Consider the following 25312-nt stretch of genomic DNA (forward strand, 5'->3'; position numbering starts at 1 on the left):
ATAGAGACAGCATGGAATAAGGGAAATGGAGGCAAAACCAGTTTAAACAAGCCCCGTGATAAAGAGAAGAGAGAATCTGCCAGCTCGTTATATGGAAAAGTAACCACGGTTACTGGAATGTAAAGAGATGAGGTAAAATCAGAGGTGGGAACTCACAGCAAAAAAAAAAAAATTTTTTTTAAACTAAATGGACTCTCTCGGATAGGCTGATCAGTTCAAAATCTCAATAATGAGCTAGTTGGCTCTCTTGGATAGGCTGTACAAATTAAAATCTCAAAAAATGAATTAGTTAGTGTTCTCGGATAGGCTGTAACCTCTGTAGTACCCAGTCAATGGGGAAACAGGGGAGGGACTTGCGAATTAGGAGTAGGAGATTTAAAGATTGCCATTCTCTTCCTCTGGTGCGCCAGCCTACCACGTTTGGCTGGACACCGTATCTTGCAAGATCGTAAGTAAATTCTTTTCTCCTCCAGAACCGAGTGAGCATTTATTCCCTTACAGGTACCACTTTATTTCTGACACCCTCCTTGTCAGACTACCAGCTATTGCTATCAGTTCTGCTCTAAGCATGCCTGTCTATTCCCTAACTTGCAGCCTCTAATCCACCCTGGATTTGACAATCAGATAATTAAATTTATTAGAATTGTGTGTAAAGTGAGGGCACCCAGGCCCAGGGAAAATGCACACAGTTAGGGTATGGGCTGTGCACACCCGCTCAGCAGCGCAGAATCTTTTTAACTTCCGTCTTGCCTGAGTTCAACTCCTCCTCCACCTGGGAGCCGAGCCCCACTCCCTACTCAGTGCTCGGGGCCTGCAGGGCCCGCAGGAGGGCACTGGGTGGAAGCTGGAGCTGAGGGAAGCAGTGTTCTTGCTTCTAGCTGGCTTTCGTTCTTTTGTTGTCTTTCCTCCCACGTGCCCCTGGCCCTGGTCCCCCAGGCAGCTGGAAGAGTTCATATTTGTGGAGGGCCTCCTCCCTGCCCTGCACTCTGCATTCTCTTATCATTTAGTCCCCAGCACAACTCTAAAGAATAGGTCCTGCTGTTATTCCCTCTTGCAGGTAAGAACACCGGATTTAGGATAAACCACTTGCTCAAGGTCACACACTACTTAAAGGACAGAACCTGGGCTTGTACCCTGTCTGCTCCTCTCCGGGGTTCTTTCTCCTGGGCTCTCAACAGTGAACCCAATCCTGGATGTCCAGCTTCTCTCCTACAAAGGGGACACTGGCCTGGAAAGTTGTCTCACACATGTAGCTTTTGGTCCATGGAGAACAATGGCAGATTCCCACCTTCCTGCCCCCCCACTCCTGGACTGGGGGAAGCCTTGCACCACAGCACCAGGTGAGAATGCCTAAGCCAGGTGAGAACACCTAATGACGAGGAAGTTCCGGAGCAACAGGAAGGTGCTCAAAAAATAATGCCTCCACCTGCTGGCTGGGGCCTGGCAATTCCTCTCATTCGGACCCAGCCTTCCCGTTCACAATCGAAAGTAAAACTTCAACTCTAAACACCACCAGGCTATACTGGCCAGGGGATAAAATTCATCCAAAGTAAATGACCGATACCAGCTCCCTTTTTAAGGTGGATAGAGGGTTTTGGGAGAAGGAAGAGGCACAGCAAACTGTAGGAAAAGGAGTGCAAGGCGGGAGACTGAAAGTTATAAAGGCAGACTTTGCCATAAACTTCCCAGTTTTGCTAAACCCAGCCCTGCCTCCAGACACTCGGGACAAACTATGGGAGCCACAGCCTGCTGAAATCCTTCAGGTAAAAATCTGAGAATAAAACCTATTTTGTGAGGGAATTCTCCAGACTAAATATCTCTTTTCTGTATGCCCTGACTTGAGGATAAACTGGTTTTGGAAAACTGTGCCTTTCTTGAGTTATTTTACCCATAAGGGCATTTAAATCACAATGTAAGTATGTGGGAAATTCTATTTAAGTTGAATGGCACAGGCCTTCATAATCTTTTTCTTTCATCAAAAAGCGCAAAAATAAATAAATAAATAAATAAAAATGTCAAATTTCTACCGACAATGAATCCTTTCCTTAGAAATACAGTCAAGTTAAACTCTTGCTCCTTCCCGGCCTCACTGGTCTCTCACCCTTCCTGCGACATGCTTTGCCCTCCTTGCTGGTTCATTTCTGGAACCTTCATTTCATTGTCTTGTAAGACAAACCAAAGTCCAATAGGCAACTTGGTTTTTCTCTTTAGATTTGTACTTTTTAATTGCAAAAGTGGTACATGTTCATTTTTAAAAACTCAATAAAGTAAACTTTAAAGTGGAAGTCATTCTGATTCTCAAGATATACTCAACCCTGTTCTCTAAAGGGAATCCCAATTTACTGTTTTTCTCTCCATGTACACACACATTTTATTATACTTTGGCTTTACCTGCTTTCTTCGCTTCATCTGTTATGGACAACTTCTAATATTAGTATACAAATACCCTCCTCATTGCTTTTCATGTTTGCATAGAACAGAATCCTTTTGTTGTTTAACAATCTCTGTTCAAAGCTCTTTAAATTTGGTTCCAAATGTTTTGTTCTCTACTTGAGCCCTCTAAAATATTTCAGGCTACATTAGCTCATTATGTCAAGCCTCTTACTAGTAGCAAAAGGCTCTTCTGAGAAGGAAATTAGTATTATTTGCAAATAAACTCACACCTGGGTCCAAAAGTGTGGGCATGGGCTAGAAATGTAAAAGCTCAGCCTGAAAGTATCACTTGAAAATAAGGGGTAGAGCAATCATTTTCCTTTTCTACTATTTGTAAAGAAAAGGCCCTGGCGAGAACAAGGAAAGAGATGCCGCCGGAAGAGGTCAGATAAGATCTTGCAGAGCTGAGGCTGGAGGGAGCTCTGGAGAACACAGCCTCGGTGCTGGAGCCTGAGCCCCCGTGCGGGAGAACGGGCCGGGGCACCTCCCCCTCTTCTTGCCTGCTCTTCTCCTGCCCTTCATCCCGCCCTGTCCAGAGGTGAACCCAAAGCTCTAATGCCAGGCCTTAAGGATCCCTTCCCAATAAGGGATAACCAGATTTTAGGGCCCGCAATATTAATTTCTAAGGCCCCACTTACAACAAGAAGATGGGCTAGATCAGGGCCTCCAAAGTGTTATTTTTGATGTTACTTAGTGAGTAGGTTTCATGTCAAATAAATGTGGAGACCTCTGAGATACAGTTAAACAAGTCTATTTACTGCAGGACTTATCAGAGCCTTCATTAAGCTTATCTACTTAACCTAGAGATCCTTAAGGGGAAACCCAGGAGATCTGTGCAGTTCCGTCAACTCTAACATTCTATGACTTTGCGCTTCGTTTCATTCCCTAAGACCCACCACTCCTCTTCACGATGGTGGAACAAGAGGCCAGCCTTCCAGGCAGAGGGCAGCTCGGTGCAAACTGCTCTTGCTCCTTGATCCCTGGAAGGGATACAGTTTTTCACCAGTAGAATTCTTTCCTATATATATATATTTTCCCCCCTTGGAATTCTATAGGGATCCTCTTTATACCCCCCCTTCATCTTTTTGGAAGAGTCATAAGCCAGGCGGATGCTTTTCTGAGAGCTCAATCCATGTCCACTTTTTCTAGGAATGTTGCCTCAGCATCTCTTTCTGACCCCAGGTTTCCAGAAACAGACATGCTGCTTGTGGGGCCCTCAGAGAAGGATGTGGAACCCAGACATTTTCAGCCTGTGGGTACATACGAGACCCTCTGTGTTTGGAAAGCCTTCCTCCATCTACTTAGTTCATCCAAATTCTACCTACCCTTCAAGGCTGTGCTGGCTCCCACCTCCTATAGGAAGTTCTCCCTGATCACCTCCGCCCTGTCTGACTTCTCAGAAAAGATTTTATATAATCTCTCTTCCATTTCTGTAATTCTGCTATCTCCACCCTTTCCCCACACTGGCCTCTTGAGGGCAGGGACTCAGTTATACTCCACACAAGTGCAGCACAGGGCTGGGTGGGCAGCAGCTGCCCAGTTATTGGCCGTGGATCACCTTTCAGCAGAATCCTGATGGCCTTGACCTTGAGCACAGGGAATGGGTCAGCCCCAGCCCCAGCCTCGAGCCTGCTGACAGCGGGTGCCATCAGTACTGACTGGGCTAAACTGAAAATCCAGGCTTCCTGTTGTTTTCCCAGCACCCAAGGGGCTCCTGGGATTAGCTCTGCCTCCATTTCCCCCCAACACACCTCCCTGATGAAGCTGCTGACGGCATTCCAGCAGTGGCAGTGGCCCCTCTGGATGCTGGGTGAGCACGGACCCAGCCCAGGACAATCTCCACTGAGCTCTGCTGGCTCTTCCCGTGGGACCCAGGGCAGGTTACAGAGCGCACGCTCAGAACATATTTGCTGATTCAACAGAAGTGAAGCAGATATCCACTGTGGGGGTTGTAAGCACAGGAGAGTAGGGCTAGCCCCCCTGGGAAACTGCGGAGTGGCAAGAAGGAGAGGTCAGGCTGGGATTTAAAATTTATCACAGAAAATCCACAAAGAGGGTGAGCTCCTTTGGGTTTTGTCCCTCCAGGGGAAATGTGACAATGTCTGGAGGCATTTTTAGTTGTTATGACAGGGGTAGATGCTCCTGGCATCTAGTGGGTAGAGGCCAGGGATGCTGCTTAACAACCCACACAACAGAGAATGAGCAAGAGTGCCGAGGTGGAAAGACTGGGAGAGTGGGTGGAGGTGGACTTGGTGACCCCTGGGTCTTGGGCTTGATGAGTGGACGCCAAATCATGCGTATCCTGCCACTGCCCTTCCAGGGACCCTCCAACGCCTTCCACGGCATTGGATTAAAATCCAAATTCCTCAGTAAGGCCTCTGCCTGCCTCTCCACACTCAGCTCAGGTCTTGCTCTGGGCCCAGCAGCCACACTGGCCTCTAGTTCCTCCAAGACACCCCCTCTTCCACCCTGGGCTGGTGCTCCCGCCAACACTCCCCTCGACCTCCTGCATCCTTCAGGCCTAGCCTTAAATGGCGCCTCACCAGGGAGGCCCTTCTCGACCACCCTCTTGAAGTCTCCCTCATAGACTGTGAGCTCCAGGAGGGCGGCGACCATGTCCGCTTTGGCTCCCCACTGGAGCCCACAGCCAGCAGAGTGGGGGGTGGGCACACAGGGTGAACGAATGAATGAATGAATGAATGAAAAGGACCCTGGTGAGCACAAGAAGAGGAAGCAGCCACTCTTTAAAAACTTTTAAATTCAGGAAGAAAAAGTCTTAGGAGATTAATGTCATTCTTTTCTTTTAACCTCATTCCTTCTTTCAGTTGATATTTATTGCATGCCCTTTAGGTGCTTGTATTTTATTTGCAGGGTTATTATAGAGTAGGTCAGGGAAATGCAGTGTGCTTTAGCAAGGCTTCTACAAGATAGCTCTGTGGATTGAAAAGAAATATACTGTCCACTCCTAAGGATATATTCAAGGGAAATGAAAAAATGTCCAATGACTTGTACATGATATTCACAACAGCATTATTCATAACAGCCCCAGAGTGAAAACAACTCAACTGTCCCCCAGCTGATGAATGGATACAAGATGCAGTATATTCATACGATGGACTGTGATTCGGCAAAAAGGAATGAAGTACCGATACATGCTCCAACATGGATGAAACTTGAAAACATAATGTTATATCAAGGAAGCCAGACACAAAAGATGACATACTGCATGATTTCATTTATATGAAATGTCCAGAAGAGGTAAATCTACAGAGAAATTAGATTAGTTGTTACCTGGGGTTAGGGTGATAAGGGAGGAAATTGGGAGTGACTGCTGTAAGATATGGGGTTTCTTTTTGGGGTGGAGAAAATGTCCTAAAATTGATTGTGGTAATGGTGCACCACTCTCTGAATATACTAAAAACCATTGAATTGTACACTTTAAATGGCCAAATTATAAGGTATATGAATTATATCTCAATAAGTATATGTACTTGTATATATGTGTGTATATACATGTATATATGTAGGTGTACATATATGCATGTGTATATAAATAAAAGGAAATGTAGCTGGATGACACAATTAGGGGACAGCCACGGTCGCCACACACGTCGGTGTCTACCTCCCCCTTGGCTGCCCAGTCTGGGCTTTGTGCAGAAGACGAGGGACAAAGTCTGGGATGGAGGTTTCATCAGGTGACCTCAGATCTGTGCTCTCCCTTCTCCTTGTCTCACTGCTCAGAACCGGCAGCCTCTGTCCAAACACCGCTTCCCTCTCCTTGAATCAGCCAAAGTCGAGGAGACAGTTCCAGTGTGTCTTTCCTGGAAGGCCAAGCAGGTAAAGAACTGTCATAGATTTCAGGAGAGTCTCACTTCACTTCCGCTGGATGGATGGAGGAAAATCTTTGACTTAAAATATGCAAGCTTAAAGGGAATGTACAGGAAGTCCATTAGCAGAATGAACGGTTAGTTTCCTAATGTGAACAAACATTCCCTTGTTTAGCTATCTGACCAGTACTGAGTTGAGTAGATTTGGTTTGCTTAAATCAGCAGCCCCATCTGAGAAGAAAACCCATTGTTCAAAAAGGAAGCATAATGTTGCAAAGACTACAGTGTGGGCAAAGCTTCAGCGCAATTTAGGAGGTGGTTTGGTGTCCTGGCTACGTGATGTTTAAGCAGAAAAGATTTTTTGTTTCAACCCTTCCTGGAAATCTCTCTGAAATACTCCATTTCTTGCCTTAGTGTACCAGACAGTATCAGAATTTAATTGCCAATAACTGAGTTCTTTAGTTTCCGGGTCTTTCTGAATTTTAATTCACTATGGTGCAAGGCCATAGATAGAACTACGGAAAACTTGGCAGGTTGTAGAAAACAAAGAGTCTACAGAATGTTCATGCTAGGAACTAATTTGGAAGTTAAAATGAAAACCAGAGAACAGTGAAATCCCTGATGAAATTTGTTTTTATTTTCTTGTCCTTGAAGCCGAATCTATGCTCTATGATCATTTCAGTCTCTGGTTCTCAATGCTAGTTAGATGAGCTGAATTCTAAGTTTTTACCAGGGTTTCACCTTCTGTGACTTTGAGAATGAAGCAGCTCTGGTTAAGTGAGGGTTCTTGTTAATTGATATTTTTGCTATTTGCTGTTTGCCACTCTCTCATCCAGAAACTCCTCGAGCACGGACATGCTGGTCCCCCTGCAGCAGACCTACGCCACTGAACCAAGAGTAGGTTCCTGGAGGAGAGCTGGATGTGTCTGAAGGTCACTATCTGGTTTCCACTCTGGAGAAGATCACAGTCTTGAAACCTGATGTCTCCTCCCAAACACAAAGCACAGGGGGAGAGGGTGAAATGAACAGAACTAGCCTCCCCTGGGAAGGCTGAGGATGCAGAGTGAAACCAGAAGGTCAGGGAGGAAGATTGGTTTGATTTCACATAGCTTTGCATCCAGAATTTGGGGTCTTTGTCCTGAGACCAATGGCAGGGGAAGATGCTGGGACAGGAGTCCTTGCCTGTCTTGAAAATCAGTCACATAGTCACAGTGCTTCCTATCTCCAACATGTTCTCTCCGGGTTGCTATCTTTAAACTCTGTTCTTCCCCAAAGCCACGTGTGAGATGTAGGCCCGTGTTCTTTCTTTCAGTTGACAGTAAGGACACTGAGCGTCATGGAGTTGGGTGACTTGCTTGAGGTTGTCTTAATACGTGGGAACAGGGCTGGAACCCAGGTCTCTGATGCCAGCCCAGTGGTCTTTCTTCCAGTCTTTGAAAAGATCCTGCAATTGCTTTAAGTTCCAATACTTTTTATTCCTGTAAGGAAAGTAGTAATGTCCCCACTTTCATTTCTGATTTTAGTTATTTGCATCTTCTTTCTTTTTGCTTTGTCAGTCTAGCTAAAGGTTTGTCAATTTTATTGATCCTTTCAAAGAACCAACTTTTGGTTTTGCTGATTCTCTCTATTGCTTTTCTATTTTCTATTTCATTTATCTCCACTCTGATATTTATTTTCTTCCTTCTCCGAACTTTGGTTTACTTTGCTCTTTTCTAGTTCCTTAAGGCGTGAGGCTAGGTTATTGAGTTGATACCTTCGTTTTTAATGTTGGTGTTTATAGTTATAAATTTCCCTCTGAGCACTGCCTTTACTGCAACCCGTAAGTTTTGATAGGTTGTGTTTTTGTTTTCATTTGTCTCTATTTTCTGACTTTCTTTGTGATTTCTTCTTTAACCCACTTAGTTGTTTAAGACTGTGTTGTTTAATTTCCTCATATTTGTGAATTTTCCAATTTTCCTTCTGCTATTGATTTCTAACTTCATTCCATTGTGGTCAGAGAAGATACCTAGTATGATTTCAATCTTTTAAAATTTACTGAGACTTGTTTTATGGCCTTACATGGAAAATGATCCATGTGCACTTGAGAAGAATGTGTATTCTGCAAATGTTGGGTGGAGTGTTCCGTATATGTCTGTTAGGTATATTTGCATCTTTTTTGTATCCATCGTATCTCTACTTTGTGTTTTGAGTATTTGGAATACAGATATAATAATTTTTTAATGTCCTTGTATGCTCATTCTAACATCAGTTCTGGGTCTGTTTCAGGTGATTGATGTTTCTCCTCATTACAGGTTGCATTTTCCTGCTTCTTTGCATGCCTGGTAATCTTTTGGATGCTAAATATTGTTGAGTTTTGCCTTGTTGGGTACTAGATATTTCTGTATTCTATAAATATAAATACTGTTCTGGAATGTAGTTACATTACTTGGGAACAGTTTGCCCTTCTCAGGTTTTGCTTTTAAGATTTGTTAGGTGGGACTAGAGCTGTGTTTAGTTTAAGGCTAATTATCCCCTACTACTGAGGCAAGACCTTTTTGAGGACTCTACTCAATGCCCATTGAATTCTGAGCTTTACTAGTCCAGCTGGTGGAACAGGCACTATTCCCAACTCTGCATGAGTAAGCTCCAGGTACCATTTCCTTATATTGTTTTGGGTGGTTCTTTGCTTGCCCTGAGGTAGTATTTTTGTCACACTCATGCACTGATTAGTGCAGTGCTGAATACGGCACCCTCTGCAGATCTCTGGAGTTTTCTCTCTAAGCTAAAACTATAAAACTCTTAGAAGAAATCATAGGTGTGAATCTTTATGACCTTGGATTGGGCAGTGGTTTCTTAGGCGACACTAAAAGCATGTGTAACAAAAAGAAAAAAACTCAATAAACTGAATATCATCAAAATTAAAACCTTTTTGTGCTTCTAAGGATATCCATCAAAAAAGGTGAAAAGACAACCCAGAGAATTAGAAAAAAAATTTTTAAATCATATATCAGACAAGGAACTTGCACCTAGAATATATGAAGAACTATTACAATTCAGTAAAACAACAAATAGTCCAATTAAAAATGAGCAAAGGCATTGTTATCCTGGGTCTCCCCCAACCCCCACCTATATAACCTTACATCTTACTGCCCAGATCTTTGGCCTGACTCTCTGATCATCACTTGATGGACCCTTGTCCAGACAGGGCTTGGACCCTGTGCTGGTTTGGATGTATTATGTCCCCCCAAAAGCCACGTTCTTTGATGCAATCTTGAGGGGGCAGAAGTATTAGTGTTGATTAGGCTGGAACTTATTGTTTCCATGGAGATGTGACTCAATCAACTCTGAGCAAGACTTCCGATTGGATAATTTTAATGGAGGTGTTACCCCACCCATTTATGGTGGGTCTGAATTAAATCACTGGAGCACCATAAAAAGCTCACAAACAGAAGGGACTCAGAACAGCTGTCAGTGACATTTTGGAGAGCAACTGCCAGTGATATTTTGAAGAGGAGCTGCAGCTAAGAGAGGACAAAACGCCCCAAGAGCAACATTTTGGAGAACGTCATTTTGAAACGCAACCTGGGAGCAAGCAGATGCCAGCCACGTGCCTTCTGAGCTAACAGAGGTTTTCCAGACACCAGTGCCATTCCTCTGTGAAGGCACCCTATGGTTGACGCCTTAGCTTGGACACTTTTATGGCCTTAAGACTGTAACTTTGTAACCAAATAAACTCCCTTTATAAAAGCCAAAAAAAAAAAAAAAAAGGGCAAAGGATCCGAATAGACAGTTCTCCAAAGAAAATGTACAAATGTCCAGTAATAAGCACATGAAAAGATGCTCAACATAATCATTAGGAATATTCAAATTATAACCATAATGAGATACCATCCCTCACCCACCAAGATGGCTAGGATAAAAAAACAAAACAGGAGTTTCTGAGCAGCCACTGAAGGGGAAGGAACTGCGTGTGTGTGTGTGTGTGTGTGTGTGTGTGTGTGCACACGTGACTGTGGATGGGGGGCAGGCAGCTCAGAGCCCAACTCCGTGGACTCCATTGCTATTCTCTTCTTTCTTCCCCACCCCTATCTGTTGGTGTGGGGTGTTCTTTTTGCATTTCTTTTCATTCATTTATAAATATTTTTAAATTTTAGGTTTGGGGGTAGTGGGAAAGACAAGAAAAGGGATGAGAGGACAGTAGTGGCAGGAGGAGGAGGAGGAGGACATGGAGATGAAGAAAAGGCTTAACCTGGAGTCAAGGAATAGAGCTCCAGAGGAGGGGACCGAGTTAGTCCTTGGTAGCTGCCTGTGCGTCAGTGGGGAAATCGAGGGCCTGAATGATGCTTTTAAAGAACTAGAGTTTCTGAGTATGACTAATGTGGAACTCAGTTCACTGGCCTGCCTTCCCAGCTTAAATAAACTTGGAAAGTTGGAACTTAGTGACAGTATAATTCCTGGAGGCTTGGAAGTCCTGACAGAGAAATGACCAAATCTTATCTACTTCAATCTGAGTGGAAACAAAACCAAAGATCTCAACAAAGTAGAAGCTCTGCAAAATCTTAAAAAATTTGAAGAGTCTCGGCTTGTTTAACTGTGAGATCACAAACCAGGAAGATTATAGAGAAAGTATTTTTGAACTACTGCAGTAAATTGCATACTTAGATGGATTTGATCAGGAGAATAACAAAGCACCAAACTCTGAAGAGGAGGAGGAGAATGGAAATGAAGATGATGAAGATGGTGTTGAAGACGAAGATAAGATGAAGCTGGTTTACCTGAAGGATATGAAGAAGAGGAGGAGGAATTTGAGGGCGAAGTTGAAGCAGGCTCAGAACTGGGAGAGGGAGATGTGGAAGTAGGCCTCTCATACTTAAAGAAAGAAGAAATTCAGGATGAAGAAGACGATGATGACTATGCTGAAGGAGAGGGAGAGGAAGAGGAAAAAGAGGAAGAAGGTCATGGAGAAGAGAAGAGGAAACAAGACGCTAAAGATGATGGGGAAGAAGATGACTAGGTCATTTTAAGACAAGATTCCCTAATGTTCCTGGGTTTACAATAGAACGATCACGTCTTCTTTGTTTCTTCCTATATGGCACCTCTCCCTATCAAAGATAATGTATAATTTTATGGGAAAAGTGTGGTTTTACTACTTTTGCCTTTTAATCATTCCAAATAAGATTAGTCTGTTTATGATCATATTATATAGAGAGAAAATTTTTCATTGGCCCTATTGCAATGATTTGGAATCTTACTCTTTCTAACTCAAGTTCACTATATTAGTCATTTTTAGCCCATAATTAAAACATAATAGCTTTTACACACATTTAATATGGTGCATTTCATTCATAAGGGTTTTTTTTTGTTGTTGTTTTAAACTTGTCTGGCACAATCTTTTTATTTAATGCAATTTTATTGAGATATATTCATACAGCATACAAACCATTCAAAGTTTACAATCACTGGCTCACAGCATCATCACATAGTTGTGCATACATCCGCATGATCAATTTTAGAACATTTTCATTACTCCGAAAAAGAGATAAAAAAAATAAAAAAGAAAACCAAAATCTCCCCCTATTACTAACCCATAGTATTAGTGCGGTACATTGTTACAGTTGATGAAAGAATATTAAAATATTACTGTTAACTATAGTCCATAGTTTGCAATAGGTACATTTTCTCCATATACCCCTCTATTATTAACTTCTTGTAATAGTGTTGTACATTTGTTCTAGTTTATGAAAAAACTTTTTTATATTTGTACAGTTAGTCACAGACATTGCCCACCACAAGATTCACTGTGTTATACATTCCCATGTTTAACCTCCAACTTTTCTTCTGGTGACTTACATGACTCTAAACTTCCCCCTTCTCCCACATTCATACTCAATCAGTACTATTAATTATTCTCACAATAAAGTGCTACCATTACCTCTATCCATTTCCAAAAGTTTAAGTTCAACCTAGTTAAACATCCTGCACAAATTAAGCAACCACTCCCCATTCTTTAGCCTTATTCTATATCCTGGCAACTCATAATCTATATTTCATGTCTATGAGTTTACATATTATAATTAGTTCATATCAGTGAGATCATACAATATTTGTCCTTTTGTGTTTGACTTATTTCACTTAGCATAATGTCTTCAAGTTTCATCTACGTTGTTGGGTTGACTTCATTCCTTCTTACTGCTGAATAATATTCCATCGTATGTATATACCACATTTTGTTTATCTATTCACCTGTTAATGGGCTCTTGGGTTGTTTCCATCTTTTGGCAATTGGGAATAATGCTGCTAGGAACATTGGAGTGAAAATGTCTGTTCGTGTCCCTGCTTTCAGATCTTCTGGGTATATATTCTCAGATTGCTGGGTTATAAGGCAACTCTACACAGCTTCCTGAGGAACTGCCAAACCATCCTCCACAGCAGCATTCATAATGTTTTAAAGCTATTTATAAACTAATGAAATCACACTAGGCCTTAATATGAAATGGCAAAAGTCTCTTAAATCACAAGTTGTTTGTTTTAGAGGAGACCCAGAAACCTTTAGTTCAAAGACAATGACTTTTTTTGGCTAAGAGTATTCGGGTACTTTTTGTCATGTGTAACTTGGAAAGTAGAAGCAGAATCGTAAAGGTTCTATTCAGCAATATGGGTTCAAGGATTCTGTGGAGGCTTCTGAAATCTGTGAAGCCTGGTGACTGATAAAGATTTCATTTTTGAAGGAACAATTGCTTATACTAAGTTCAGAGACATGCAGGTGAGCCCTTTTCTCTTCAAGCTGAGGAGCATGAAATGCCAGGCGTTTATTTTGTTTTGTTTTTAGGTGTGCATTCGTTTTTCTCTCAGCAATTTCTTTATGATCACCTTCCTTTCTTGTTTCACTTCTTCCCTCTATCTCAAAAAACAAAAAGTTGGAAAACTTGTGGACACCCAGGAAAACCTTTAGTCTTATATCACAACCACTTTCTTGGATCTGTCCTAGTTTTAAACCACCAAGTGAAAGAGAGTGAATATTTTTTCCATTATCATCCATACAGTTTTATGCAACAGGTTCTGCTTAATGTAACTCTCTCTTGGTTGACAACATGCACAGACTGTATTGGCAGGATGGAGATGAAGCGAGGAGGCTTTTAGAAGCAGCATCACTATTCTTCAAAAGTCGGAAAAACTGCCTTGTTGATAATTAATGAGACATTCAAGTCAGTATTTTAAAATTGGCTTCCCAAATGATTTGGATACTATTTTGCAAAGTCTTTTTAATTTTCAATTATTCTTCCTATAATTATAAAGCATTATTAGATATCACAGCATTTAATGGAATATAAGAGGCAGTTGGAAAATTATTTGAAACTAAATCGATATTAAAATTAAGATTTGTTTACAAATGGATGTCCAATAAAAATAGAAAAATATTTGTGATAAGAATGAGAGTGCATGTATGTGTTCCTTGTATGGTTATTAAATAAATTATAATAAATAGACAAGTACATCTCCCTTTTTGTCACTGAGGCTCCACTCATCTATCTAAATTTTTTTCCCTCTGTTTTGAATATTTATGAATATTTTCCAAGTTAGTGTCAGTAAATTAATTGAAGTTACGTTTAAATACTGGGACACATTTAAATTACTGAGTATAGTACTGCTTCTTTGTATTTTTAAAATTTTAAAATGTAATACTTTGGGGTTTTAAAGTAAAGATTTTTTTTTTTTCATTATTTGTTTGTTTATTTTCCTATCTCAATATATGAGCCACCTATGATCATGGGCAAGGCAACATATATAACTTTAAAATTATAAAATCTCCCACCTCTATCACCAAAACAACCTCATATGACTCAAACACAATCATATTTTAAGAAGCATAGTTGCTTGGGAATTAATTAACTAGAGTTTCTTTGTTTTGTTGATTATGTTTCTTTTAGCTCAGTTAAAACTAAATAGAATCTATTAATATCTTCCTGAAAATGAAAATTAGTATAAGCTGAAATTCAATGTGGGGTCTGAATGGTGGTTAATTTTATATATTTTTCTCCTCTCAATTGTATATTATTATAGTTTTATCAGACACTTAGCAGTATCAAGGAACTCTATACAAATTTGTCTTCAATAATTAAAATAATTTTGTAATTTCATTTTCATATTAACTGTAATTTTTGCAGTAAGGAGTGTTTCAAACTGTGGTAATGAGACTTGTTGCAGTGCCAGTAGAAGAAGAGAAGAGAAATGGGAAATAAGAAGAATTTTATTTTCTTCAGATTCTAAATGAGAGTTCTTAGATCTATTATATGATTGACCTCAAATGAAAGTGTCTAGTTACCAGAGAGATAAACTGGCCTGCTGTGACTGGTGAATTGGAGGCTGTTACCTCATCTAAAAGAGGCAGCACCTCCAGGCTCTAACACACTTCTGCCAGCAAAACAGGAATCCTATATAAAGTAAAGATTATTAAGTTATCTGTGGAGAAACTAAAAAAGTTGCACAACTGACAGAAGTAAAATTCTTGGGATAAGTTCAGTGGAGGGATTGGAATCTCCAAAAGACTTAACATTTTACTCCTTTTCAACAATTGAAACACCCTGTTTTAGTCCATAAAAATTTTCATTGCATGGTATGCCAGATTATAAAATACTTATTTTTAAAACTAAATCTATATATTGACTTTCTTATCAATCATCTTATTGTGTAATAAAAAAGAGAGTCCCTTGTTTTGAAAACAACAGCCTCCAGATAATTTTTAAAACTTATTTAGCTTTGTGGGTGGTATTTTCATGCAAAGAAACAAGGGTGGGTTTAATATTTTGTAGAGGCTTTGATACTTTTTAATGTTCTTTGTATGGCAGTATTATATAGTGTGTTGAGTTCCTAAAGGATCTCTCCTTAAAAAACTGAAGTTAATACTTCTGTGCAACTGTGTTATGAATAAAGCCATGACTTAAATACAAACACACACACACACACACACACACACACACACACACACACAATGGAACGTAAGTATTAGAGAGGATATGGAAAAATTTAACCCTCATACATTGCTGATGGGAATGTAAAATGGTACAGCAGCCACTTTGGAAAACAGTCTGGCAATTCTTCAAACAGGACTTTATGACTGAGCAATTCCACTCCTAAGCATATACCCAAGAGAAACGAAAACATATGCCCCCCAAAAACTTGTATGTGCATGCTCATAGCAGCACTATTGACAATAGCCAAAAGGTGGAAACAGCCCAAATGTCCATCAAGAGATGAACATGCGGTCGGGGTTACTGCTTCTAGGGGGAGTGGCGGCCGGTAGCCGAGCCCTCAGCTCTCGGGGCTGCTTAAAGGGTACCGGCGGCGGGGGCTCTTTCCCGGAGGCGAGGGCGAGGCGGAGGACGTGGCCAAGGTCCTCGGCGAGAGGCGTGCAAGGTATGGAGGGCGGCGATAAGGACAAAAACACTCTTCATCCAGTAGGAGTATGCGCCAAAGAGATTTATTCAGGGGTGATTACAGGTTATATAGGCTGGTAAGAGGGGCAGGGCTGGAAAGGAGGTGAAGTAGCCTAAAATGGCAGTATTGAAGGGAGAGGGGCTAGGATTGGTTCTGAGAGGACGCAGGAGCCGTTGCAACGGGCGGGGGTTGTTTGGGCCACGGTGCATGCGCACTGGCGGTGGCAGGAGTGGCCTTGGCACAAGGGAGTATGTGGGTAAGATAAGGAAGTGGGGAAAGGGCAGTTGGGAGAAGGGCGGTTTCCTCCGGCAAGCCTCCCCTGCCAGTGGCATTTTGGGTGAGGAAAAGGGAGCTGCCTTGACCTCGCTCCTCAGGCTCGGGGGGGCTGCAGAGGGCACTCACGCCCGTACCTACTACCCTCCCCAGGGGGTGATATCAGGTCCCCTGGCCCAGGCCTGGTAAGTCGAGGCACAAGCTCAGTCCCCGCAATTCCCCTTTCTTTTCTAATTAGAGGAAGAGGCTTTACCGGAGAGGCCCGCTAAGGGTGAGGGAAGGGGGAGGTCAGGGAAGGGAAAAAGGGGTTGACGGTGGCTCAGCGAGGCTGGAGCTCAGTGTTGGTGTGGTGCCCGGGCGCTCGACAAGGGCTTCGCTGCAGCGGGCTGGGCGAAGGTGAGGGGTTTAAAGTTCAGGGGTTTAAAGTTCAGGGGTTTAGAGAAGCTGGAACTCGAGGCGAGAGCGATGTTCAGGTGATTAAGAAGGGCCTCGCGGTCGGCGGGTTGACCGGTGGCGTTGAGGTCGCGAAGGGTTGGCTGTCATCTTGGAGTGGGGGGTGTCAGAGGTGGCGAGTCGCTGATACTGGATTTGCACGAACGAGGAAAAAATGGCATCTGTTTGTTTTCTTACAAGCTGGACAATTTTGCGTATGATGCAGGGTCCTAAGATGAGAGCTAGAATAATTATTAATAGGGGGCCAAGAAAAGGAAGGATGTATGGGAGGATGGGAGTGAAAAAACTGGACCAATAACTGGTGGCTTCACGATCTCTTTTACGCTTTTCCAGTCCCTCTCGGACCCTTTTCAGGCTGTCCTCGACGAGACCTGTGGAATTGGCATATACACAGCACTCTTCTCCTAGGGCGGCGCAGAGGCCTCCTTCTTTGAGGAGGAGAAGGTCAAGACCTCGGCGGTTTTGGAGCACGACTTCAGAGAGGGAATTGACAGAATTTTTTAGATGGTAAATAGCGTTTTGTAGGTGGCGAATGTCCTCGTCAACAGCCGCCCTGAGGTGAGTTAGGGCGGAGCCTTGACTGGCTAGTGCAGCGATTCCGGTGCCAGCGCCTGCAAGACCTAGGAGGGAGGCAATTGTAAGGACGGTGATGGGCTCTCGCTTTTGCAGAAGGGCAGGAGCTGCAGTTCTTTCCAGACGGAGGAAGAAGTCTTCTTCGCTGTGGTATAAAACCCTAGGGATAAGGACAATTAGGAGGCAAGTTTCTTTATATTCACTGATGATATTCGTGCTGAGACAGGGGGTAAGTCCTGTAGAGGAGCAGAGCCATTGGGAGGAGTTATGAGGAATGAGAAATTTTGCCGAGCTGCTAGGAGATGAGTAGCTGGCACAGGCAGTGAGGTCGGGAGAGTTACTGGAGCGAGGGCGGACGCACTTTCCCGTATAGGAGACTGAATGAAAGGTCAGGGGGACGGCAGAGGTATTCCAATTGCATTCCGAGGGGCTGTCTTCTGTGCTTTCTGAAAAGGAGAGGTTGGAGGCAACGGGCTCGTACAGTGAGGAAGAGGTGGAGAGGCAGAGCCAGCAGGAGGAGGTAAAATTGGGGTTGGAGGAGTTCACTGAGGCAAAGGCGGCTTGGATGAGGCTGAGGAGGGGAGAGGAATAACGAGAAGGGGGCAGAGGAAGCTGGGGTGGTGGGGTTTGAGATGTAGTTGAAGTACGTTTAGTTGGAACTAAGGTGCGGCTGGAGAGCTGTGGAAAAAGGGGGTTAATGACTTTATTGGGACCAATGTTAAAGGGCTTTTTTATAACAGTATCTTTTTTTGGTTGGTTTAAAGCCTCCTTTCTTATGAGAATAAGTGATCCTCGGTTGCCTCCTTTCTCATAGATTTTGAAGCCTCAAGTTTGACCGAGTAACCAGGAGGGATCAGTGGGGAGCTGCACTGTAAGATTAAGATGTGTGCAGGATCTCTTACTTTCTTGGCTGAGCCAGTTAACAGTAGGGAGTTTGCACCCTGTAGGGGTCCATTTTAAGGTAAGGTAATGATTAGAAACAGGAGGCTTCCAATTAGTGGCTAATGTTTCACACCCCCAGTATGCACAGTAGTACTCGTTGGGGGAATTACAGTACGATTTTCCAGGATTTGAGGATGGGCACATGTAATATTGGGCCTGGGGATCACTTACCTTTCGAGCGCAGGTTTCTTCGACTCTGGAGACAAAGGTGGCGAAAGGCTTACTCGGCTCCTGGAAGAGCTTGGTAAATTTGTTAGGCCGACGGGCAGAGCAATTGGCAAACGCGCGTAAGGCGATGCTTCTGAGGACAGTCCAGAAGGCAGCAGGGACATTAATATAAGTAGACGCATTTAGAAACGCTTCAGTGCCCAAATAGGCTTCGGGGGGATGATAGACTCCAATGGCTGCATCTTGCTCACTTTGCTTAGCTGCTTCTGCCTGGAAGTGAGCACGCCAGTCAACAAACTGACCGGGGTTAAAAATTGAACGGGCAAGCGAGGCCCAGTCTTGGGGGATGCAATAGTTCATGGCGAGATCCTGTAGTATTTGGGAAGCATATGGGCTACCTAACCCGTCCTCCTTGACGGCCTTGCGAAGCTGCTTGATAGTATCTAAGTCAATGGGATACCAGTCATGCGGCCTCTGTGGGGTGGGGGCAAGGTTAAGAGGAAAACAGCGAAAAGCACGAGAGAAAGGAGGACACGCTTGCAGAGGACTTGGCGCGGGAGTGGGGGTAGGGGGAGCGTTGCCCCAAGGGTTGCCTTGAGGTGTAGAAGGCAGCCAGGGGTTGTTAGTCGGCAGGGTGGGAGGAACGGCGGCAGCTGCCGGTAGCGGCTCCGAGGGGGAGCTCGCCGGAGGGAGAGGCGGGAGTGGGAGGCCCCAAGCGTCGCAAGATGGCGGCGCGGTAGGCGTGGCTAAGACACAAGATGGTGGATCAGCCCCGCCCTGTGAAAGGGTGGGGTTCAAGGCATAAGATGGTGGACTAGCTCCGCCCTGTGGAAGGGCGGGGTAAAGCGTATGCGGTTTCTGGCCCAACTTAGGGCTGATGTCATCGCCAGAGCATTTCCTCCCCTCGATGGAAGAAGAAGGAGGAAGTTCGCCATCTTGGCGTGGCGCAGTGTTATTTTGCTTTTTGGGAGTCACCTCGAGCGCGTTGTTAATCTGCTCGACTAGGGACTCCGTGTCCGAGTCATGATTTGAATTAGTATCGCTATCTGAGTCTGTTGGCTGGGTTGATAGGGCCTCTTTGGATTTAACGGGGCCTCTATCAGGGGGGAGGGAGCCTTGAAGGCAGGAGCGGATGGTTATCAAGGTGGGGAGCAAGCCGGAAGGGAAACGCTTGCTCTCATGTTCCATGGCGTTAGTGACTCGATCAATAAGGCGATCATAAGTAACAGGGTCCCAAAGATGGCAAGTGGTGAGCCATGGGTTAAAGGGCAGCAGGAGATCCCAGTATATTTGCAGCTGCCGGACAGACACTTTACAGCGATGCGTGTCTAGGAGACCCGCTAGAGCACGAACTTGAGGTGCCTGACCTGTAGATATACGATTACCCATAGCTGAGGGGAGAGGAGGGGGAGTTGTTCCCGAGCCGGGCCGGCCCGGCTGGCGGGGAGGAGAAGGAGGAGTAGTTTACTGAGCAGAGAGAATGAGATAAACTGTGGCTGCAAGGCCGAAGGAGACGGCGAGAGCAGAAAGCAGTGCCCTTTGGCAACGAGAGCAGTCAGGGGGGGGCGGTTGCAAAAAGGCACACGGCACCAAATGAGGAAATAAAGATACAAAGAACTACAGCAAAGTAATGGAGGGGAAGAGGGAGAGTGTTAGGAGGAACGGGGGTCATAGAAGTGCGCATACAAGAGGACGAAGAGAGCGTGGGGGATGGGAGGAGTTCCTACTGGATGAAGAGAGCGTGGGGGAAGGGAGGAGCGGCTTCGGAGCAAGGAACCTCCCACGGCTCCGGAAGCGGCGAGGGAGAGGCGGCCCTTACCTTGCAGGCGAGGAAATGGGAAGCTGGAGAGGCGTCCGGGCGAGCGGGTGACCTGCCAAACTGTTGTGTGGAGACGTTCCTCACACGGGGCACCAGTTGCGGTCGGGGTTACTGCTTCTAGGGGGAGTGGCGGCCGGTAGCCGAGCCCTCAGCTCTCGGGGCTGCTTAAAGGGTACCGGCGGCGGGGGCTCTTTCCCGGAGGCGAGGGCGAGGCGGAGGACGTGGCCAAGGTCCTCGGCGAGAGGCGTGCAAGGTATGGAGGGCGGCGATAAGGACAAAAACACTCTTCATCCAGTAGGAGTATGCGCCAAAGAGATTTATTCAGGGGTGATTACAGGTTATATAGGCTGGTAAGAGGGGCAGGGCTGGAAAGGAGGTGAAGTAGCCTAAAATGGCAATATTGAAGGGAGAGGGGCTAGGATTGGTTCTGAGAGGACGCAGGAGCCGTTGCAACGGGCGGGGGTTGTTCGGGCCACGGTGCATGCGCACTGGCGGTGGCAGGAGTGGCCTTGGCACAAGGGAGTATGTGGGTAAGATAAGGAAGTGGGGAAAGGGCAGTTGGGAGAAGGGCGGTTTCCTCCGGCAAGCCTCCCCTGCCAGTGGCATTTTGGGTGAGGAAAAGGGAGCTGCCTTGACCTCGCTCCTCAGGCTCGGGGGGGCTGCAGAGGGCACTCACGCCCGTACCTACTACCCTCCCCAGGGGGTGATATCAGGTCCCCTGGCCCAGGCCTGGTAAGTCGAGGCACAAGCTCAGCTACCCGCATGAACAGATAAACAAAATGTGGAATATCCATACACTGGAATGTTATTCAGCCACAGAAAGTAATGAAGTCCTGATACCTGCTACAACATGGATGAACTTTGAAAACATTATGCTAAGTGAAAGAAGCCGGGCACAAAGGACCATATACTGTAGGATTTCATTTATATGAAATGTCCAGAATAGACAAATTCATAGGGACAGAAAGTAGATTAGTGGTTGCCTAGGGTTGGGGAAGAGGGGGGAATTTGAGAGGTGAGGACAAAGTGTAGGAAGGATTCTTTCTAGAACAATGAAAATTTTCTAAAATTGATTGTGACATGGATATACAACTCTAAATATACTAAAATTCATTCACTTGTACACTTTAAATGGGTGAATTGCATGGTATGTTAATTATGTCTCAACAAAGCTATTTTTACAAGAGTTTGAAGGCAAAGAGAAACCATTGTTCTACTGAAAGGAATATCCCAGCTGGCAGCCTTTTTCCAACCAGCCGCATGCTGGGGCACTGAGCTCTGGGTCCCTTGGTGAGAATCTGTGCCTAAGTAGCTGGCTGTGGGCCTCAGTACGTTTCCAGTGGGCAGAGAGGGAAGGAGTGAGCATGACGGGAATGTTGTGGTTGGACAGCAGGAGGGACAGGGAAAGGCCGGAGCACTGTGGGAAGGCTGGAGAGAAGGGTCCAGGACCCAGGGATTCTAATGTACTGTCCTGGCTCCACCTCTGCTCGCTGTGGGCCCAGGGAAGGTCACAGAACTGCTCTGTTCTCCAAGTTTCCTCATGGGGAAAGCAGAAGCAAGCACCCTCAGCTTCATGGCTCTCCTTTCTCTTCTCATCACAGCAGGGGCTAGGGGAGTTCTGGAGTTCTGGAGCCAAGCCCAGTTGCATCATTTGCTGCTTCAGGTCCCTGGAGGCAAGTCTGGTCCCGGCTCTGCCTCTCGTTAGTGGTGGGGCCTTAGCTGAGCTCCTTAACTCCGCTGGGCTCCCTAGTGCTCATCTATCAAATAGGGACAATTAACCTGACCTGCCTCCCTCAGCAGGTGGAATGAGGATCCAGAGTCATGGGTGGGAAAGAACTCCCAGGGTGCATGATTGCAAACTGCAAGAAATAAATTAGGGTAGAAATGTTTCCTGCTTTGAAAACTAATATGATATTGATTCCCCAACTACAGGAGCCATTGGCTGTTCATGCTCTCTCTATAGCTTCTGACCCATGCAGCATTTGCAAATTGGCTGGAGCCAGGTAGTGACCAGAGAACACCTTTGTAGGGTGAGAGGGTATGGAAGGCAGCACGCTGGGATGTGTTCACAGCCAGTAGCTAGTCTGATCGGTCTTCTCAAGGCTTAACAATCACAACATATTTGAATATCATCCCTCATGGTATAATCTCAGTACCAGAACCAGCTTTTGGCCAAATTGCAAGACTCAAAATTTAGGGTGCCTCCCTATCCTGCTCCCCAGTGCTGTCAAGCAGGCTCCCCCAAGCCCAGTGCTTCGTCATCAATCCATTTCACCAAGTTTGGTCAAATACAAGTTTTCTGACTTGTTTCCACTCTTCAACAGTATCTTAAAAGAGTAACTAAACCATGGTCAACCACCCCAATGCAATTTACTCTCAGTGGTGGCGGAACTTCAGGTATCTGGGAACAGAGAGAGCTCTTTCAATAATGATTATTTATCACAGTAAAAAATAGCTAATAGTTACCGAGTGCTTTCCATCTGCCTACCAAGCGTTTCACAACTTTTGTTTCATTCACTCCTCACACAGGCCGTGAACTAGAATCTGTCATTGGGAGGGAGCAGAGGCAGCCCAGGGAAGCAATGTGCTCAGCATCTGCCCGCTCTGCCTATGAGGAGAGTCGCCCTGCTTCCCAGGGGCACACACCCACGCCTGTCCCACGGTCCCCACAGGGGCAGCTACCAGGCAGGGCTGTCACCCCGAGAGGGGAGGTGAGGCTTGCACAAGGGACACAGTTGGCGCCACAGAGCAGAAGGTCGTTGAGGGTCAACATGCATGTGCTCCTGGGCCAGGAGCTAGTGTGTGGGACTCTCCCCTCTCTGCAGCTGAGCAACTCAAGGCCACCCCTCTTTGTGCTACAAATGTGTTCTTGTTAAACTCACTCTTGCAGCAAACTACCCCTACCTCCCCACCTGAAAAGGTTACTGTTAGATATAACAGCAGTACATATAACTACTTGTTAAATCGTAATTTGAAAATTTTCACTTTTTTGCATGTATATTTCACAATAAGGAAATAACTGAAACAGTGGAACTGTAACCCATAACGTTCTTTGAAATTTGCTCTCTAACTACTTGTTAAATTGCTCACGGAAAGTTACTACTTTTATGAAAATATGTTATATTCCACAATAAAAAAAGTAAAAAATAAAAGAACAATGCATGTTCATTACGCATTTTGGGGAATTACAGAAAAATAAAAAGATGGGGAAAAAAGACACGCATTGTCCAATCAGTGTTAACATTTTAGTTTTTAGTGTCTATTTTTTTTGTGTGCAGTTCTTTTCTCCTTGTTTTTAACTGTTATATTCAGACCATCTATATGATTTTGCATCTTGCTTTTTAAGCTTATAATTAGTACATAAAAATTTGTGTGTTATTGCAACTCTTCAAAAACACTATTTAAAATAGTTATATAACATTCTATTTGGTAGATGAACCATGGTTTACTTAACCACTCCCTAATCTCCAACATGATTTTGTAAATTTAGACTTTCACATATCAGATTTTCTGTAAGCAGAATGGTGGTGTTTGCCAGCATCTGTGTTCTGTGTAACTAGGAATTTGAGTGTGACAGCTGAGCAGGCAGTTTGAATTCGGCTTTTTCTTTCTACTTTAGGACAAGTTTAAAATTGTAGTAAGGTAGAATGAGGAGATTCTATAGAAAGTGTACCCGAATCTCAATAAGAAATTTAGCTAACTCTCTTAGGACAACTTGAGGACAATGAAGAAACAGGAGTCAGACAATTATATAATTATGTAAATCCATAACTGGTTGGACAACTAAACCCAAAGAATGCTAGTTTAGGGGTCAGTGTCACCCTGGAGGTGGTCAGTGGCCATGAGGCCAGGCCTTTGGTTTAAGCTCATTACATGTATTTTATCAGTGATACGTGTGAAGTCCTAGAAAACAGGCTTATGGAGCATGAAGCTGGAAGGGTAAGATAATGAGACTATGTGACAAAACAAGGATCCAAAAAGATCTCATCACGTTGGAATATTTGTCCAAAGCCAACAAGATGAATTTTATCAAGGATAAGGGTAAAGTCCTATATCTGGGCTAAAAAAATCAACCACATTTGAAATATAAAATAGAGAATACTGTGCTTAACAGAATTTAGTTGGCTACAAACTCATTATGAGCCATCAGTGTGACATGGTTGCCAAAAAACATTGGCAGCATTTAGAGGGTGTCATCTACGGAGCAGCCGTGTCACACTCCCACTGACTGTGCTGGTGAAATCACATCGTATCTGCTCTGTAACACACATTTTAAGAAGGGGTCTGCAAGTAGGAGGAGGGCAATCATAGAGTGGTGGGATAACGTGAGCTCTGGAAATACCACCGTCTAAATAGCCGCCAGGCAGTACTGCTCAATGGCTGAAGGCACGCTGTCTGAAGCCAGGGCTGGGCTTGAGATCCAACTCTGCCATATACTAGCTGGGTGACCTTGGATAAGTTACCCTCTGTGCCTCAGTGTCCTCATCTGTGAAATGGGGACAACAGCAGCACTATCCCAGAAAGTTGTTTTAAGGATTAAGTAGGTTGCCCCTGTCAACCCACTTAGAACAGTGCCTGAGTAGTACTGCATAAAGACAAAGGTAGTCTAGGCTGCAGAGGTTTAGAGGGACATGGTCGGTGACTTCAAATATCTGAAAGCTGCTGTAAGAAGGAGAAATTATCTTTTATCCTGGGAGACTCTCGTGGACCACATTCTATCCAGTGGAAAGGCAGAAGCTTGGCTCCTTCATTAGTCAACAAGCATTTAATGAGCATGTGTTAAGAGTCAGATACTTTGTCAGGAAGACAGAGACAAATGAGTTGCATCCTCTACCCTTAGGGGCTCCACTGGGTCTATGGGGAACAGACATATAAACACATCACAATGGTGTGGGGTAAGTGCTTTGGGAACCAGAGGAAGACGGGATTAATCTTCCTCTGGAGAATGGGTGAAGCTTCATTTGAGCAGGATTTTCAGGGGTAAGTAGGAGTTTATGTGGGAGCAAAAGGAACAGTGTGTGGGGCCAGAGCTGTCAGAGGGAGTGATATTTTCCAGGGGATGATGACAAATCAGTGAGGCTGCAACACAAGGTGAGTGGGGCGGGAGCAGATGAAGCTGGAGATGGGTGCTGGTCTCTCCCAGCCTAAAGATGGGTGGTACTGCTGGGGAAGGTGGCCTTTAATGTCGAGATAATCATAGTAATATGACACTCACTCTGGAACCTTCTATTTCTATACCACTGTCTTCTCAACAGGCTACCACAGCAAAGGCTGAATAAAGAAGCCGCACTTCAGGGGAAAATTGAAAAGGATTTGATTCAGTTTTCTACTCACACTCCTTCAGCATAAAAACAGGAACGTCTGCCCATAACATAAGTCAGTGTCATGTTTTTGGAACATTTATGACCTG

The 25312-nt window shown here is 44.5% G+C and overlaps 1 protein-coding gene and 1 pseudogene across 3 annotated transcripts in view; one reads left to right on the top strand and one right to left on the bottom strand.

Moving 5' to 3' along the window:
• The window catches only part of MAPK4 (mitogen-activated protein kinase 4), a 159456-nt gene that overhangs the window by 32474 nt on the left and 101670 nt on the right, over window positions 1-25312 (bottom strand). The gene's annotated exons all lie outside the window — the stretch shown is intronic.
• Window positions 10465-11253, top strand: LOC119511684 (annotated as a pseudogene).

This window comes from Choloepus didactylus, chromosome 16, assembly GCF_015220235.1.
Source record: "Choloepus didactylus isolate mChoDid1 chromosome 16, mChoDid1.pri, whole genome shotgun sequence".
NCBI lineage: Eukaryota > Metazoa > Chordata > Mammalia > Pilosa > Megalonychidae > Choloepus > Choloepus didactylus.